We start from the raw sequence: 18,640 nt of genomic DNA on the forward strand, positions 1-18,640 counted from the left end.
AGCTTCTATTCTGGTCACCATCCTTGGCTGCCCACCCTCAATGCCTAGAAGAGCCAGATGAATTGAGATTAGAAAGAACAAAGTGTTTTGTAATTAGAACCTTAGATGGGCCAAAGGGTTCTTTAACCAGAATGACCCCAGAGGAGCAGTTCAGGGAAGTGACTTCAAGGCTAAGAAACAGCTACCTTAAAGTTGCTCAATGATTACCAAATTAATGAGGAACTTGTGGCCACTTTGCCAGGGGCTGGTGGCTGGGGCACCCTTGGTTCAGGTTCCAGCTACACAGCTAGCTGTACCTCCTTCTCCAGACTGACTGAGGCCCAAGCTTATCTCCCACCCAGTCATCACATGCCTCCCTGCCATTTTCAAGACCCAATGGAATGAGCACGGGTAGGGGAATACCAGTGAGCTTTTGTGACATGAGTCTGAGAACTCTAGGACAGCAGGACCTGAGAGAGGCAAGGGGACTGAATGGTTATTCCTGTACCTACCAGGCTCAGTAGGCACCAGGGCACCAATACATACACTCAAATCCAGGAAAGAACACACCTGAAAGTACCTATACACACACACAGGCACACACTTGTACACAGACAAACCTAGACACACACCCATGCAGGCAAATTTAGTACACTTGAAAATATACACACACATAACTGCATACACACTTAGATACACAGACACACACAAACACACACTTAGACACACTCAAACACACTCATTATCACACACAACTAAAATTACACATTCCCATAAAAATACACCTACACTTTTACTATACATCCCTAGAAATACATATTTATACACACCTGAAAATATGCACATTCCTTCATATTTAACTATACATACTCAGAAATAGATACAGATGACTACATATGACCCAGAAATATACACTACACTCATAACTGCACAAATACACACACGCACATATAGACAAACACACTTTAACTCGGGCAAAACCTCACATACCACTGACACACATGGAGACCCTCATTCTCTTTTCCACTCACCTATGTCCATCCTCAGTCATGAGCTACCATCCAACCTCTGACATCCACTGTGGAGAGCCATGACCCTCCTTTTCTCTTCCTATTTCTGGAAAGCACACACTCTCCAGTCCTTTCCCTGGGAAGGCATCTTGGAAGAGGTGGTTCCCCTTTTCCCCTAGTTCCAGAGTGGGAGTAAGGGTCCACAGCAAGTTTGATTAGGGCCCCACAGAAGGAAGGGAGTCTCTTTTTCTTTAAAACTGGCCTTCTGACAGGCCTTCTGGTGGGTAAATGTTTACGTGGATGGGGTGTTGTGTGATGGATGTGCAAGTGAGACTTTAAGCACAAGCGGTCATGTGGTATAGTGGCATGCATATTGTTTGTGTGGACATTGATATTCACCTACACATTTATGCAGGTTTGTGTGCCTGTGTAATGTTTGTTGTATATGTGCCTGATAGGTTTATATGATTAGTGAGTATGTTTTGTGATGTGTTTGGGGTGCATGAGATATATTTCTCTGTGTGTATGTGTCTTTGAGGTTTGTGTTTGTGTGAGATGGATGCTGGATGCTTGTGTGCGGTTTGTGTGAGGGTGTATACAATATACACTGTGGTGTATGCACCTGAATATTTGCATGTTTGATGAGTGAGCTGATATAATATGTGTGGTCTTTGTGGTGATGTGCATAGATTACATGCTTAATGTGTTTATGGGATATATGTAGTGTATGTGACATATGTTTCTACATGTGGTGCTGTGTTTGTGTAGTCTGTGTGATATGTGTGGTCCATACACAGAAGTACCTATATCTCATATAGGAAATCACACACAGGGAGCTTTCCTGTGAGGTTCCACCCCACTCAGGGCATATATGGGCACCTTAGAGCCCTGGAGGGAAAAGAAGGAGGAATGACAATTGGAAGACCTGGGTGAGAGGCTGAAAACCTGCTGGCAAGAGAGAGTGGCCAGTGCTGCCTGAAGAGGGGGCACTCAGCCCTCAGGAGTGCCAGATCACAGACAAGGTGACCTCCTCCAGCTGGCATAGGGCTCCTCCAGGGCCCAGAGCCCCCACCAGCCTCGCAGCCCCCATAGGGCGGCGGCTGAGCCAGGCCATCCATGGGGGGATGTGCCAAACAATTACTTTCCTTATTGAATATCTGATTAATTATTCAGGAGCAGAATCAATTATTCATATCTCATTTAAGCGAGGGGGGAAAAGCCACTGCCCCTTGACAGAAGCATCTCAGCACTTCCCCCTGGCCCTAGGGAGGGAGTCATCAGCAGGAGAAATTGTCGCAGCGTGAATAGGGACAGCACTGTGACCAGCACCATCATCCTGGCCTTCCTCCTGCACCTTCATTGGGCGTGCACAAACCCAGCCACATCCTACACACGCACACACACAACCACACCATACACACATGCATGCACATGCACACATAGAGGCACACAAGCCACTGCACACATCACAGATGCACACACATGTGTACACATATGCAAAACCCAGTCACACCATGCGTGTGGTCATGCCCATATGCTCATGAACCATATACTCTGCACACGAATCTATACAAAGCACACATGCATACACCAGCCACAACACACATATGCACATATATAAACATGTGCTCATACACATACATGTATATGCATGCACACACATGCACACATATACATAAGCACACCATACCACATGAGCATAAACACTGAGGTCTAGCCAGAAATTTAGTGGAGATAGTGAGATGCTCACAGGAGCACATAGATACCCACACTGATGGATGCAAGTGTACAGTACATCAGGTAAGGTTCAGGTTGAAAAGACATGGGAGCTCAGTGTGATAAAGGACAAAGTAAGGAGATAGACACCCAGGGGTGAGCAGGTACTCAGTTCAGCTCTGCTCTGGAACCTGTACAGAACCCAGGAAGGAATATGCCATAAAATAGAGGAGGACAGAACCAGTGAACTAATGGAAGCTTCAGGTGGCAGGCGTCCTTAGGAGGGGGTGTCCTTAGAGGAACCATTGCCAAAGGGTCATCACCTTATTGGAAAACTCAGAGGCCCTCTGGAGGAAGCCTTTATTGCTTTGTTGATACCTTACCCATTTCTGTTCAGAGAGGGTAGAAAGGGATGCTTGAGAGATCAACTTGGCTGCAGTTGTCAATGCTGAAGCTCTTGAAAATGGCACAATCTTCACCTCTCACCCCTTCAAAGTTCCCCTTGTGAGTGGGGTGAAGTGGAGTGGAGTGAGTGTGGTGGATCCTGGCAGGGAATGGAATTTAGAGACCAATTTTTGAGAGCTAGAGAAAGTGAGGTCCAGAGAGCAGCATTACCTGGTCCTGCTTGCCCAGTGCTAGAACCAGGGATCCAGCTGGCAATGCCCAGCCTTCATCTAAACAAGCAAGCAAGTTCTGTTTTGTCTTCCAGTACCACCAACATTCCAGGACCAAAATCTGCCCATGTACTACTGCAGAGAAGTCTGGGCAGGGGACATGTGTTGCAGGCCACTACACTGTCCTTCCTGTCCCCAAACCCTGCACATCTCAGCCTTTCTTTGTCTATTGCTTACTCACATGCTGTGTGTGTTCATGTGTGAGTCTTTCTCTTCTTACCTCTTTCTTGCTGTCTCCAATATCCACCCCCACCATCTCTTTGTCTCTTTTTCCTCTCTCCTCTTGATGGCCTTTCTCCCTCTTTCCCTTTTTTCTCTCTTTTTGATATATCTTCTTTCTTCTCTTCATCCTAAGGCCCTTCCAAGTCAGGGAATCAGTCCACTCCTCCCCCAAAAGCCCCTCAGCCTGACCAGACCCCAGCGCCCCACACCCACTAATCAAATCTGCAACCTGATTCAATTACACCCAGCAAAAAACACAGACGTGTAACCTTGTTAATATCACGTTTATTAGAGGGAGGGGAGGAGAAAATGAAGATAGACTTCGTGTTGTTGCTAATTAGAAAAATTGAGACTTTACATCTGCGTAGCACGGAGCAACATGTGGTGGTAACAGATGTGGGCTCATTACACAGCTGCACAGGGTGGGGGTGGCAGGGGGGCATGTGGAAACGTTCCGAGCCAGCCTCATGCCTAAGCTGCAGCCCCCTCCACACAGTACCCCTAGGGACTGGTAACACCCTTAGAAGTAAGAAGGCTGGGACCTGGGCAGGGAGCTAGACCAGGCCAGCAGCCGAAAGCCCAGCTTTGGAGCCAGACCTGGGCACCACCTATCAGCTCTTGACCACCTGTCAGCTATATGATCTTCCTGGCTCATAACTTCTCTAAGCCTTGATTTCCCAATGTATACTAATACTCTATTAGTGCTAGTCTCACAGAACATCAGGAGAACAGAATGAAGTGAGGTGAATCAGGAGCTAAGCAGACACTTAGACCCCAGTAGAGGCTGTAAGTTTGAGTATCCAGGACCCTGCCAGGCTTCCACTTCATGCCCACAGCCTAACAAAAGGCAATGGGAGTCAGAACTCAGTCCACCAGCTCTGGGCAATATTCTAGAGTTCTTGAAATCTGGATCTCAGAATTACCTTTTGAAGGCATCATGGCAGAAGAAGAGGATATGGTAAAAATGAAAAAAAAAAAACCAACCCAGATTTGTGGACGGCAGGTCAGAATCAGTAGCACAGCATCTAACTTGTATATGTAAGTACTAAATCCTATCCCTGGAATTTACACACACACACACACACACACACACACACACACACACCAATAAAATCTACTTTCATGGGCAGTAGAGAAAGGGAACATAGATCTGAGGTGGTGCTGGGCAGAGCAGAAATAAGCCAGCAGAGCAGCAGTTAAATTTGTCTCATAAACACCAAATTGAGTGTACTCCATCCCCATGCAACATTTGGAATACATGTACTATAAGCACAGATTTGTTATCTCACTAAAAGCAGGTTTTAACTTGGCATCATTGTTCTCTCTTGGGAGAAAGTTGAATGAGCTGAAATCTGAAGAGAGGGGCTCTGAGTAGAGAAGGGTAGCATAAACATGACCAGGAATCTGACCCAGGCACATCCACAGGGTCTCTGTAGAGCAGAGCAGGGAAGATTCTGGCCCCACCTCCAAACACTCCCATATTGCTTTGGGCAGGTGCTCTCTAAGCATGGAAGTGCCCACCTTCATCTATAGGATACCCCATAGTTTAACCCTGAGGGGGTGAAGCATGAAGCTCCCAAAATGTTGCCTCCTCATGCCTCTCCTCCTTACTCACATTCCACCTTTTGCCCTGGGTCTCTGTGAGGTCCTTCAGCACCACCAGAGGTAGGCTGTGCAGACATAACTACAAAGGATAATCTCAAGAAACCCATGGAACTCAGTCCAGTGCAGAGAACTCAGGGCTACTCTACCATATGACCACTCCAGCCACATTCTCCCCACAGCTACCTAATAGGTCTCCTGGCATCTGACCTTCTTGTTGGTCAGAATCAAAATGGATGAGAAGCAGCCGGTCTGAAGAAGGGGTGACTCACAGGAAAGTATCAGCAATGATGCAGAGGCCAGAGTGAATGCCCACTGATGTCTGGGCACCCCACAGCCAACCAAGCTAGTCTTTCCAGTCCTAGAAACCAGACAGGAAATACCTATAGAGGTATAATACATGGATATCAAACCCCCCCACAGTCAAATCCTGAGGTTCACTTGGAAATATTTTTTAATTTTTTTGTTTATTTTTGGGTCACACCTGGCTATGCTCAGGAGTTACTCCTGGTTCTATGCTCAGAAATCACTCCTGGCTGGCTTGGGGACCATATGGGGTGCTGGGATTCAAACCACCATCAGTCCTGGGTCAGCTGCATGCAAGACAAAGTCCCTATAGCTATACTACCTCTCTGGCCCCTATAGTTTAATTTACTTAAAGACTAGGTATCACATAGTTGACATAATTGATCATAATGCATTTGTTTCCAGGTAAGTGGGAGTGAAATAATTTTAAAAAGACAAGAAATCCAAAAAAAAAAAGAAAAAGAAAAAGAAGAAAGAAAGAAAGAAAGAAAGAAAGAAAGAAAGAAAGAAAGAAAGAAAGAAAGAAAGAAAGAAAGAAAGAAAGAAAGAAAAGAAAGAAAGAAAGAAATGAAGAAAGAAAGAAAAGAAAGAAAGAAAGAAAGAAAGAAAGGAAGGAAGAAAGAAAGAAAGAAAGAAAGAAAGAAAGAAAGAAAGAAAGAAAGAAAGAAAGAAAGAAAGAAAGAAAGAAAGAAAGAAAGAAAGAAAGAAAGAAAGGAAAAGAAAGAAAGAAAGAAAAGAAAGAAGAAAAAAGAGTACAGCAACAAGAAAAATTTGTAAAAATTAGGGCTGGAGCATCTGCCTTGCCTGTGGTAGCCTAGGACGAACCGCAGTTTGATCCACGGTGTCCCATATGGTCCCCCAAGCCAGGAACAATTACTGAGAGCATAGCTATGAGTAACCCCTAAGCATCACCAGGTGTCCCCCCCCCAAAAAAAAAGGAAAGGAAGAAAATTATTGTATCTTGGTGCTGGAGAGATAGCATAGCAGTAAGGCATTTATTTGCATTGCATGCAACCAACCCGGGACAGACTTGGTTCGATTCTTGGCATCCCATATGGTCCTCCGAGCTTGCCAGGAGCAATTTCTGAGCACAGAGCCAGGAGTAACCCCTGAGCATTGCCAGGTGTGGCCCAAAAACCAGTAAATAAATAAACAAATACATAAAAAGAAAATTATTGTATCTTGCAATGAGGTCATGAAGTCATTGTCAGAAGGTTTAGGAAGCTCTTGTTGTCAGTTGTTCCTTCTGTTACTTCTTTTGTTTCTGAACATAAGGTGGCTTCAGATCCACATCAACATCTGAATTGGTGTGTTCCTATGTGAATGACAGTATTAAACAAAAATGGAGTTGTCACAGCTGTACAGTACAAGATTTCCAAACACTATTGCTAATATGATGGCTTTTGGGGGTGTTGTTTCAGCTGCTTTTAGGGCTTCTGGAAGTTTGAGAAGGCAGGGGGAGAGTGTCCATAGTCACTCCAAAGAACATCCTGGTGAAGTCAGCTTAAATATTGGCATTCCTGGAGTTTTGGTCAGATTGGTATCTCTGTAGAAAACTATAGAGTAGTAATGAAACTGGGTGATTGTGGGTGATGGGTGCAGTAGATGTGGCTTCATCAGGGCAGAGACTTGGCCAGCTTCCAAATGTATGGTCAGTGTACCCATAATTTTTCTCAGCTTCATTTAGATCTCATTCAAAAACAGAGACTATGAAGCTAGCTGAATGCAGGCATGGTGACTATGCTTTCATTTGGAAATATTGAGGTGGCCCTAATCTCTACCCTAATCTTCTGCTTTCTCTGACATCTACCTACCATGTTCCCACCACCTGCTTGCATTTCAATGTGGGATTCCCCTGATAGAGCTCAGAGTAGTCCTCTACAGAAAAAAAATTACTCAGCACCAAATACCAGTGGATGCATGCTTGAGAAACCTGGGTTTCCCCCATGTAGAACCACAGTATCTCAGGAGTCTCAGATGGCCAGAAGTTTTTTCACTGGTAAAGCTACTGAGAACCCAACCTCAAAGTCACAAGCAACTTAGATGGAGCCGGTGTCCAGGTCTCCATCAACACAGCACCTGGCAAACACAGACTAGCTGATATGATTTAGCTTTCTTGTATTTTATGCATTCTCAATTTATTCTCACTGCCATCTATCTCTCAGAAGGATGGCATGCGGTCTGGAAGGATGACTCTAAAAAAGTTGTCCACAGAGCTTATGTGAATGAGCTTGCTTGCTTTCCTTCTTTCTTTTCTTTTCTCTCTCTCTCTCTCTCTCACACACACACACACACACACACACACACAAACACACACACATACACATAAGCCATAGTTCACATGAAGCTCTTTAATGAATAGCTAACAGCTCATCCACACCACCCACCTTGCTGACATTGATGTTCATCCAGAGCTGTGTAGAAAGTCTTCTGGTGACAAACACTGATCCTCAGAGAGGGAAGATAATTCTAGGAAACAGATCCTGACCACAATGATATACTCTGGGACACTTGGTAGAGACAAACTGGTCAGGTTATTGCAAAGGTAATCTAAGGGAACTCAAAAGGAACTAAAATCTTGGTGGAAAAGTTCTGGAGATGGTCCAGAAGGATCCTGGGTATCTATACTCAGCTGAGAGTCCAGGTGCCCCATCTCCTGTCAGGAAAGGGAAAGCATGAGGACCGGTATTCACATTGCCAGAGTCCAAAAGGCTGCTACTCATCTTCATATCCAAGAGGAAAGAGAAGAATCATCCATGATTCTATCTCTCATCAAGAGTATATTCCAATAAGGACAGCTGGTGTTTGGGGAGTCACACAGCACCCTTTTCCCTGTCTTTTGATAGTTATGCCAGAATCTCTATGGGAAAAAAATGTGATCCTCTCCCACTGTGATAAGTGGAATTAATGCAGCAGCACAAATGAAGAGTTATTAATGAAGGGATTGTGCAGAGGTCCAGGCCACATTCAGGAAAAAAACAAAATAGAGACTGGGAGGGTGTGGTTGGACATGTGCCTGCCCATGGGGAGTAGGGACTATGCAAAGAGACTGTTCAACTGGCTACAGAGCCCCACAGGCATGGCAAGCTCAGAGCTAGGGTCACCTGAAGCAGGAAGAGATCACAGAAAAGAGACTAGTTCCTTCCTCCCCTGTTTGTATCTCCTGCCAGTGTCTCTCATAGGCCCAATGGAAAGCCTTTGAGCATTTCTGGGGGTGTAGAGAAGGGTAGGGAAAGGAACTGGGGAGAGGAAGGAAAAATGGAGACTGGGATGCCTATCTGATCTCTTGTACTGGAGATGGGCACTTAAACAAGGCTTATCATACCTTGCTCTCTTAGGTTCCCCAACAGAAAGAAGAGAGACGCAAATCAATTCATTCCCCGAATATACTACAGTCATACCCAGGCCACACAAAGGGGCAACAGTGATGGGGCAGTGCCAAAAGGCCCTCCCTGTCCAGCTCTTCTCCACCATCTGGACCAGAAGAACTCTTCCAAAAGCCTCCACTGTTAGTTTTACATCAGGGTCACTGGGATCCTTTAAATCACACTAATGAACCTCAAGAATTACCCTTGTGCGGGTACTGGTAGAGATTACGCCATGGCAGCAGCCAGAGGGGAGAGACCTTTTTGTTTCTTTTCCCAAGAAACTATGTGCTTGTAGCATCTTTTTAAGATAAAAGTGGAATGAAATGTAAAGGGGCATATTAGCATTGCTCCCATTTCCAATTAGTCCAAATGATGGTGTTAAAAACTGTTAATAAACCACCATGAGTGGAGGCCACTAATGGAGGTTCTTTGGGGAGCAATTAGCTGCCCACACTGGTGGAGTCTTCTGCTGCTATGGGGCCCTCTCCCATCTAAGCCAAGCTTCCAGAGTCACCAAGATCAACCACAATCCCTGCAGGGAAGGGCAGGATGGTAGACTAGACACCCTGGTAAAATCTAAAAATAGAAAAGGCTCCTTACTCCCACCATGCCTTTACCTACTCAAGAAGCATCAGATGTTGAAGTATCATTCAATGAGGTATTCGCTAATTCAATCACCTCTATCCGGAAAGATGCAGACATGAACTAAGTTCAGGTCATCCTGAGTAACTACCGTATTTATTCGAGTATAACGAGCAAAATTTTCTACCAAAAAAAGAAATCAAAGTTTGGTTGCGCATTATAAAAGAGGGCTGGGGTGGGTGGCAGTGGCAGCTGGTCCAATGAGGGCAAAGCGAATTGTGAGTTCACACTGTGCCTTTTCCAGCAGCACACTGTACACGAGGAAGCGAGAGCAAAGAAAAAAAAAAAACCTCAAGAAACCTGGCCTATCTCTCGTGACATCCTGGGTTAAAACATCATGGGAAGACAGACCAAAAGAAATGATCATCAAGAGTTTTTTGAAGACAGGCATCAGCAATCAAATGGACGGCACAGAAGACGACCTGCTGTGGAATTCAGACTCAGAAGAAAGCAAAGAAACTGGAGAAACAGATGTTCCTGCCAACTGGGACACTGATGAAAAATTAACTCGAGAATGGGAACAACTCTTTAGTGTATCTGATGATGAATCTGACTTTGAAGCATTTTAAATGAATATTGTTACCGGTCATTTTATTTCGGTATTGTGTTTATACCAGTTTACGTTGTCAATAAATTATTTTTATCATGGCCATACGTGTTCAACAACATTTTTTGCCAATTACAATGCTTGGTGTGAAACAAAATGTTATACCGATTTTTAATCAAAAATTAGGGGTGTGCATTATACATGGGTGCGTGTTATACTAGAATAAATATGGTACACCTGGTCTGCCAGTGATAACCCCTTTGTTTCCAACTCCATAAGTCACTCAAAACTCTTCTGGGCCAGCACCAGTTCATCAAGGCAGGTGACCCTATTGTCTACACTGAAAATCATCCTAAGGTTTTTGCCTTCACTCAGGAAAAATGGCCTGATTAGTAAGTGATGTCTTCTTAGGCAACTACTTGAAGGACAGCAGTAGACTGATCTTCTGCCCCCTATTACCATTGGGGAAGTGACTATTCCCTTAGCTCCATTTATACTGGGAGTGCTTCCATGTTAGCTACTACCCTAGTTCATCTCCTCTCATCTTGAGTCAGAGCCCAAGGAACAAAGAACTAGATCTTCACCATTTGTTTGCATCTCTAGTAAAAGACGGCAAAGTCAAAAAGTCCTTCAAACATACCCCAAAGGTAAGACTTGTAATGATCCTCCTCCCTGCTGCCTCAGCCTCCAATTTCCACCACCAAGCCACCAGGACAGGACCCCCAACATGGAGGGATGTCAAAGGAACTCAAAACATCCAAACAGAAGTTTAAGGGACCTTTTTATCCAAAACTACAGGGCATTCTATACATTGTCCGATGGCTTCCTCTAAGAAGGAAAAAGTAGCCCCTTCATGATGAACTTGGTTCCCATGATTCCTGCAACCCCCCTTCTCCATCCCTTTACTCAACACATTATACCAGATTCCAGAGCTGAAACAAAAACTAGTCAGAAACCAAGGCATGGGGTCTATAGAGGAAGTAGCCAGTCCAGGCATGTGGCCCTCCAAGGCACCCAGAGAGCCCCCCTATCTGCTTTTTAACCACTCCCACACCCACCTCATGATTGATGCTGGGCAGACACATCATCTCAACCCCCCCTTTTCCTCCCACAGAGGTTTTTTTGTTGTTGTTGTTAGGTTTTGCTAAAGCAACCTGCAAATTAATTTAATATCCTCCTTTGGTTGGGAGCTATGAAACTGTGCTCGAGGCTGATGATGCATGAACCATCGGTGGCAAGTATTTAATCTCTGGACAATGGATAGAGATGTTAGTGCACGCCACACTAAATTCTATTTACGCTGCCTATTAAAGGCAGTCAAGCTGAAGGGAATCGGTGCACATTACAGGCCCTAATGGGAGAGGAAGCTTCACAACAGTACATTAAAGGCGGAAAATGAATTAGGAGGGGACCGTGGAGGAGAAAGCAGGCGGGCAGAGGGGCTGTCTGGAGATAACTCTTCCTGACAGCCCAGCGCACACTCCCAACCCCACTGGTCAGATGTGCCAAGGAGCAAAACCCTAATGGTGCCAAGGAGCAAAACACTAACTCCAAATACCTGTGCTGTGGGCACCACTCATCAGTCCAGAGACATGCGAACTACTATTATGCAGGTGAAAAAACAAAAGGATTTAGAATGATCTGGATTCACCCACTCAACCTACCTACCTGTCAGGTGACTCCATCTAAAATTTTAGAACAATCTTCATCCTCTAAACTCACAAATACCTCCTGTTTTTCCAGAGGCAGGGAGAGAGGGCAATGGCCATTGAGAGTGGTCTGTGAGCAACTATGGTGATATTTGGAGAGATATCGGGGGCAATGGTAGTTATACAGGTGAAGAGGGCTTCTGATGAATTGTGTGACAATTCCTCACCCCAAGAGTCATGACAATACCTCCCTTTCTTTTTTATTTCTTTTTTTTTTTTTCTTTTTCTTTGGGTCACACCCAGCAGCGCTCAGGGGCTACTTCTGGCTCTAAACTCAGAAATTGCCCCCGACAGGCTCGGGGGACCATATGGGATACCGGGATTCGAACCACCATCCTCTGCAAGCAAGGCAAACGCCCTACCGCTGTGCTAAATCTCCGGCCCCAATGCCTCCCTTTCTGACCAAGGTGAAAGTTTGAGTCTTGCTGGGGTCATAGGATACTCTGTACTACCCTGTCCCTTGTCTGTTTCTCTCCCCTAATCGCATTGCTCTAGCATATAACTGTGCACAGAGAGGGCATCAGCCAAAGCAATATTGTTAAGAATTTACCTAAGGTTATCCAACAATAATATTCAACCAGGATTATTACATTCCATCTGATTCCCTCACATCTCCTTCCTCCTCACCCTCCTTGAAACAGCTAATTCCTGAGTACTTGGAAAACCTAAACAGGCATTCTCTCCTCAAAACAGCAGGCCGAGAGAGAGAGAGAGAGAGAGAGAGAGAGAGAGAGAGAGACAGACAGACAGACAGACAGACAGACAGACAGACAGACAGACAGACAGACAGACAGTCTTACCTAATAGAATGGAACATTAGAATAGCACTATCATGGAAAGGCTCCTCAGTCAGCCAAGTTGTACAACCAGGGCATCTGAAAGATCAGAAAGTTCTAAGAGACTAGAGAGTGGGTAATGGCAGCTTCAGAGAACTGCCCCAATTACCAGTGATAAGTGAATAAACCATCCCTTTCAAAGTCCCAACTTCTTTGTCACTCATAATGCATGCACTCAAACCTACCTTTGACCTTGCCACTTGTTCTTTGCACTCTGTCCTCCAACAATGCTTAGCTGCTCCAGCCTCCACATATTCTCCAACATTGCATATTTTGTTTCTTTGCTTTCTCTTCCATCTGTTTTTAACACCCTTACCTGCATCTCCTAGTCCAGTCCTACTTGTCCCTGAAGACTCAAACCACCCCTCCTAGACAGTTTTCTATATAGCAGAGTGGGGTTCTCACCATTGATTCTGCCACAGTGCCTTTTATCATAGCCCATTTATCTCAGCACCTCTACCTGTGTTACGACAGTTAGATCACAGGTCTCCAATTCCTGCTACATTCCAGCACTGATTCTAGGTCATGTAGGTTTCGGTGGATATTGTACATGGTCTACAATGATCCACCATTTCTATATGTATGTACTAAGCTTCTGTTGTGTGCAAGACAAACATATAGTACCACCATCAGATATAAACACACTCACTTGTCATAAAATCTTACAGAACTCTGTGACAAAGGATCACATATACAACATGGAAGTTTGGGAGAGGAGGAAAAGACCAAGGCAGTGATCAAAGGGAGATTTCTAGTCTTGATTCCATCTATATGCCTGGAAGGTGTCTAAGTATACAAAAGAAATCAAAAACCCATTTCTGGATTCCAAAATTGTATTCTGTCTCCCTTCCTATTTTTTTTATTCTTGTAGATTATGTATTTAAAAAAAAAACCTGATGGGTTCCCAAAAGGACAAAATAAAAAGGAAAGAAGAAAAATGTATGCCACAGAGGTGGATGAGGTGGGGAAGGGTGGGACATTGTTGTTGAGAAATGTGCACTGGTGAAGTGCTGGGTATTGGAAAAATATGTGACTGAAACTCAATCATAAACAACTTTGTAACTGTGTATCTATCTCATGGTGATTCTACTTAAGAATTATTAATTACATTAAAATTATTAATTAAATATAAACTTTAAAAATTAAAAAGAAATGTTGTCCATGCTTTTAGCTATAAAAGCAAGCAGGAGTGTGCCTTGTGTTTAGTACAGACTAACTTTCTGTTAAGTCACCAAACTTGTAGGAATTTGTTTATATAAAATGAACTAATAAACCATTGTCCAAGTCCTATATAAAAGACTTTTAAAAGAAAACTTGTTGAATGTTGTTTACTAGAGAAAACTCTCCCTCTCATACACACACAGACACACACACTGTGTGTCTATGTGACAGCCATGAGAATATGCCTTTCAGATCTCCAGTTTCAGGACAATTGATCCATATGCCCCACACTTTTGGGCTCTGAGTCATGATCAAATTCTTCAGTCCCAGTGCTGTTTGAGCACTGCAGAGAAACTGAGGCAGTCTTCTTACTGGCACACAGAAGTTGATTTGGATTTCCATCAACTCTGTGGAGACTTCATTGAATACCTTTGTGCTGCTTTCTTCTACCCAACATCACTTTCTTTCCTTTTGCTTTCAAAGTGTTTAAGTTTACATCGTGATCTAACAGCTCATTCTGCCTCCTCCAGCATTCTGCTCCTTTAACTTCTCAGAGATGCTTTCCCCAATAAATCTCGAGCAATTTTGTGTCTGTATCTTGCAGGGCCAAATTTCTCTAACATGCTAGAGAAAACAGCAGGCAGAGCAAAGAACCAGCCTTGGAATTTCCAAAAGACACAGGACTTCATGACTCTGAGTATCACTGTGTGTGTGTGTGTGTGTGTGTGTGTGTGTGTGTGTGTGTGAGAGAGAGAGAGAGAGAGAGAGAGAGAGAGAGAGAGAGAGATATGAGGGAGAAAATCTTAAAGGAGAACCTGCAAAAAGCTTAGAAAAGAGCTGAGCACTTGCTTTGTACAAGGTGTGGCTGTAGTTTGATCAGCAGCATGCTGTGATCCCCTAAGTTCCCACAGGGAATACCCCCCATCCACATCAAGCAAAGCTCAAAACAAAACAAAAAAATCTTATAATGGTACCTGACTAGAATTGCAAAGTGTCACAAGGGCTATGAATAAATAGTAAGGAAGTTTTGTAGACAGAACTGTAATATCATTCAGCAATCACACTTTTGGGTATTTATACAAAAGTTGTCATAGTGCAAATATTACATTATTTCACTTATATGAAGTATCTCATATAGTCAAATTCAATGAAACGAAAAATGAAAATGTGGTTGCTGAGGGGCTGAAGGGAAAGGGAAATAGGGAGTTGTTCATCAATGAGAAGAAACTTCAATTATGCAAGATTAATAAGTTCTAGAGATCTAATGTACAATATTGTGTCTCTGGATAACAATGCTCCACTGTTCATTTAAGAATCTATTAAGAAACCAGAGATGTAGCCCTATAGTCAAGCACCTGCTTTGCATAGATGAGATCCTGGGCTTTATCTTAGCTCCCCTTTAAATAAAAGAAATTCTGTTAGCTACAGAGGTAGTAAAGAGGTTAAGGCATTTACCTTGCATAGGTCAAACCCAGTTCAATCCCTGGCACTACATATTGTCCCCTGAGCCCTTCTAAGAGTTATCCCTGAAAACATAACCAAAAGTAATTCTTGATCACTGTAAATTGTAGTCCAAGAACCAAAATATATTGTTTTAATCTGTTAGGGAGCAGATCACAAGTTGTGTTCTTACTATAATTTAAAAATAATAAATAAATGAGCCAGAGTAATATTACAATGGATAGGACATTTGACTTCATGCAACCAACCAGGGTTTGATCTCCAGCATCCCATAGGGTCCCCAGAGCTCACAAGGAGTAATTTCTGAGTGAAGAGCCAGGAGTAAACCCTAAGCATCACCAGCTATGACCCCAAAACAAAAATAAATATTAAAGAATTAAGAAGTAAGAAATACCTCCAAAAGTTGTAGTTGTATAAAATGTCTGTTGAATAAACATAAGCAAAATGTTTTTATATTAGAAACCAGGTCCCTCCATCTTCCCCCCAACTTTTTCACAGATAAACTATTTCCCCTTTCTGTACCAGCTGTAAAAGAGAATTCTTTTTCTTCAGACCTCTAGCATGTGGCACCAGACATTGATGAAAACGTGCTCCCTAGTAAAGACACGGAAGATCAAGTGAACCTCTACACACAAGATATTGAGAACTCCCAAGCTCTTCAACCACATGATTCTCAGAATCATCACAGTCCAATTTATGATCAGCCAGACCTTCCTGGCGCAGCTGCTGTGCCAGAGAAATCTGAAAATGAGGACCCCTGGGGTTGCTTTCCAAATAAGCCACTTGTGGTCTTCAGGATAAATCCAAAGTCAATGAGTCCACCCACACAAAAGACACATCCTGTCAACCAGAGCATGCCCTTTCTTCCATGAGAAGAGACCCCCAAGGATGCTTAGACATGGGAGAAAATTTCCTTGTCATAAACCATAGAGACAGAAGCAAACCAGACAAGGAGCAATTAGGAGAAAATCAAAATCATGTTCTTCCAAAAAAAAAAAAAAAAAGGAAAAAAGAGCATAGGCTTCAAAAGTATGTTATTACTTCACAGGGGGGCAGAAAGAGGCATTGTGGATCTGGGGACCTGCCAAAGAATAGAAACAGAAATGTACATTTTCAAAGCACATTTGGTTTACTATCCCACTTGAAAAAGGTATTCAAGAGATACTTGAATTAATAAGTGAATCAATTAATGCATGGAGACAAGGAATGTTGGGTCCCATGACAGATAATGATTGTGTTAAAGAATTTGATGGGGGGCCGGGAAGGTGGCGCTAGAGGTAAGGTGTCTGCCTTGCAAGTGCTAGCCAAGGATCAGGACCTCGGTTCGATCCCCGGCGTCCCATATGGTCCCCCCAAGCCAGGGGCGATTTCTGAGCTCATAGCCAGGAGTAACCCCTGAGCATCACACGGGTGTGGCCCAAAAACCAAAAAAAAAAAAAAAAAAAGTAAAAAAAAAAAAAAAGAATTTGATGGGGTTTCCTTTTGGAGTCACACTCTTTTTGTGCCACTCTGTTAGGATTATACAGGCATTTTACTGTGCCCCAAGCAACTGAAATAGAGAAAAGTCAGTGCTGGTTTAAATAAATTAAATAAATAATAACAAAAATGTTATTTTAAATACTTAGGTGACTGTGTTTATATGGAAGAGATAATTCAAGAGTCCAGACTTCGTTGTTGGATGATGAGAAGATTCTAAAAATTGACTGTTGCAATGATTTTCACAACTCTGAGTAGCCTCACAACTACTGGACTATAAACTCGAGCAAACTGTGCTGTGCAGATCAAATCTCAAAAAAGCTGTTATCAAAGATATTTATTTAATATGTGTGTTGTTAATATCTCTGGAGAGATTCCAAAAATATGCTACATCAAAAAAATGTAAAATAATATAAGAAGAAACATTCAGAACACAGAGAAAAGGATATTAAGAACTCAAAAGTTATGATATAAAGAGGTAGACTCTTCCAGAAAAAAATCAAAATGACAAACTGGAAATGAAGAGAGAAAAATATGAGAATAAGTGCAAGTTTAAGAGTTCTAGCAAGATAGAACAGACGGAACAGAAGAAAAATGTTCCTGAGATTATTCAGAGTTTCTAAGAACAGAAGAAATGGGGTTTCTACTGAAAAGATTTATAGAGAAGATTAAAATCATCTCACACCAGGTATTCTATAATGAAGTGTTAGGGAAATGCCAAGACTCTGAATACAAAGAAAAGATCCTACAGGTTTCCAGAGAGAAGGAAAAAAAATATGAAACAAAGAATCAGAAATCAGAAATGCTTCCAAAGTGTCAACAACTAGAAGACAACAGATTAAGATATACTAGTTATCTGTTGCTATATTATAGAGTAACTCAAAACTTAGCATTTTAAAGCAACAGTAAATATTTATATCTCACATAGCTTCTGAGAATAGGGAATTCCAGAGAAGATTAGCTGGCTAGTTCTGGTGCAGAGTCTTAATTTTACAAATATTGGCCAGAAGGCTGGCAGGCTCTGAACGGGCCCACTTTCAAGATACCCCCTCCCATTTGGCGGGAAAGTTGGTGAAGGCCATTAGCTTGTCACTGAGTAAAATTCTTCAAAAAGCTGTTGAAAGTCTCTATGGTGTAGTAACTTGTTGTATTAAATATTAATATAAAGTCCTATTAATGTGGATGGAAAGATGGGTGAATGGTGAAGTGCCTATAGCCTGGCAGGTCTGTAGGTGCAGGGTGATGGTAAAGAAATGATCCACAGGCAGTCAGAAGAAGTTTCAGGAGATATCCAATTTTATTAAAAGGCCCTAATCACCAACTACATATTTTTCTCATGGCCTCTAACTAAGCAGCCTCTCTGCAAACCTGAGTCTCTGATCTTACTTGCTGCATTTGCCTGTCCCTCACCCCAGGCCACTCCTTAATTACCAACTACAGACTCCTCATCCAGGTGAGTTAGGCAGAAGTTGGGGGAGGTAGCTGTCTTCCCCCAGATAGTGTCAACCTATACTTACATGGTAGGGGAGATACCATGATCATGAAGGTGGTTTCCCCAGGGTGAGGCTCAACCATTGCACTCGGGGTGTGCTGACCCCTGCGATTTCCTCAAACGTGGGAAACTCAACTGCATAATTTGTGGTAGTGGGAACTGCCTTAAAGCTCTTAAATTTCTAAAACAATAAAGAAAAAAGTGTCAACCTCATTTGTGGTGGGAAATGAGCACTGGTTAAGGTTGTTGTATGACTCAATCACCAACAACTTTATCCATAAAAAAATAAACTGTACTATGAACAGCCTTGTAACCATGGTGTTTAAATAAAATGTTTTTTCATTTGTTATTATATTTCAAAAAAAGAGAGAGAGAAAGTGTCAACTTCTTTATTCCCAAACAGGGTGCTGTCTCTAGGGGAGGGACTAAGGGCAGAAAT

At 43.0% G+C, this 18,640-nt stretch overlaps 1 non-coding gene across 1 annotated transcript; it reads left to right on the forward strand.

Annotated features, from left to right (window-relative positions):
* Window positions 1–18,218: 18,218 nt before the first annotated feature.
* Window positions 18,219–18,385, forward strand: LOC126019404 (U1 spliceosomal RNA). Its single transcript, XR_007499123.1, has one exon. It is a non-coding gene; the product is annotated as a U1 spliceosomal RNA (small nuclear RNA).
* Window positions 18,386–18,640: the final 255 nt, after the last annotated feature.

Source organism: Suncus etruscus, chromosome 9, assembly GCF_024139225.1.
Source record: "Suncus etruscus isolate mSunEtr1 chromosome 9, mSunEtr1.pri.cur, whole genome shotgun sequence".
NCBI classification, from domain to species: Eukaryota; Metazoa; Chordata; class Mammalia; order Eulipotyphla; family Soricidae; genus Suncus; species Suncus etruscus.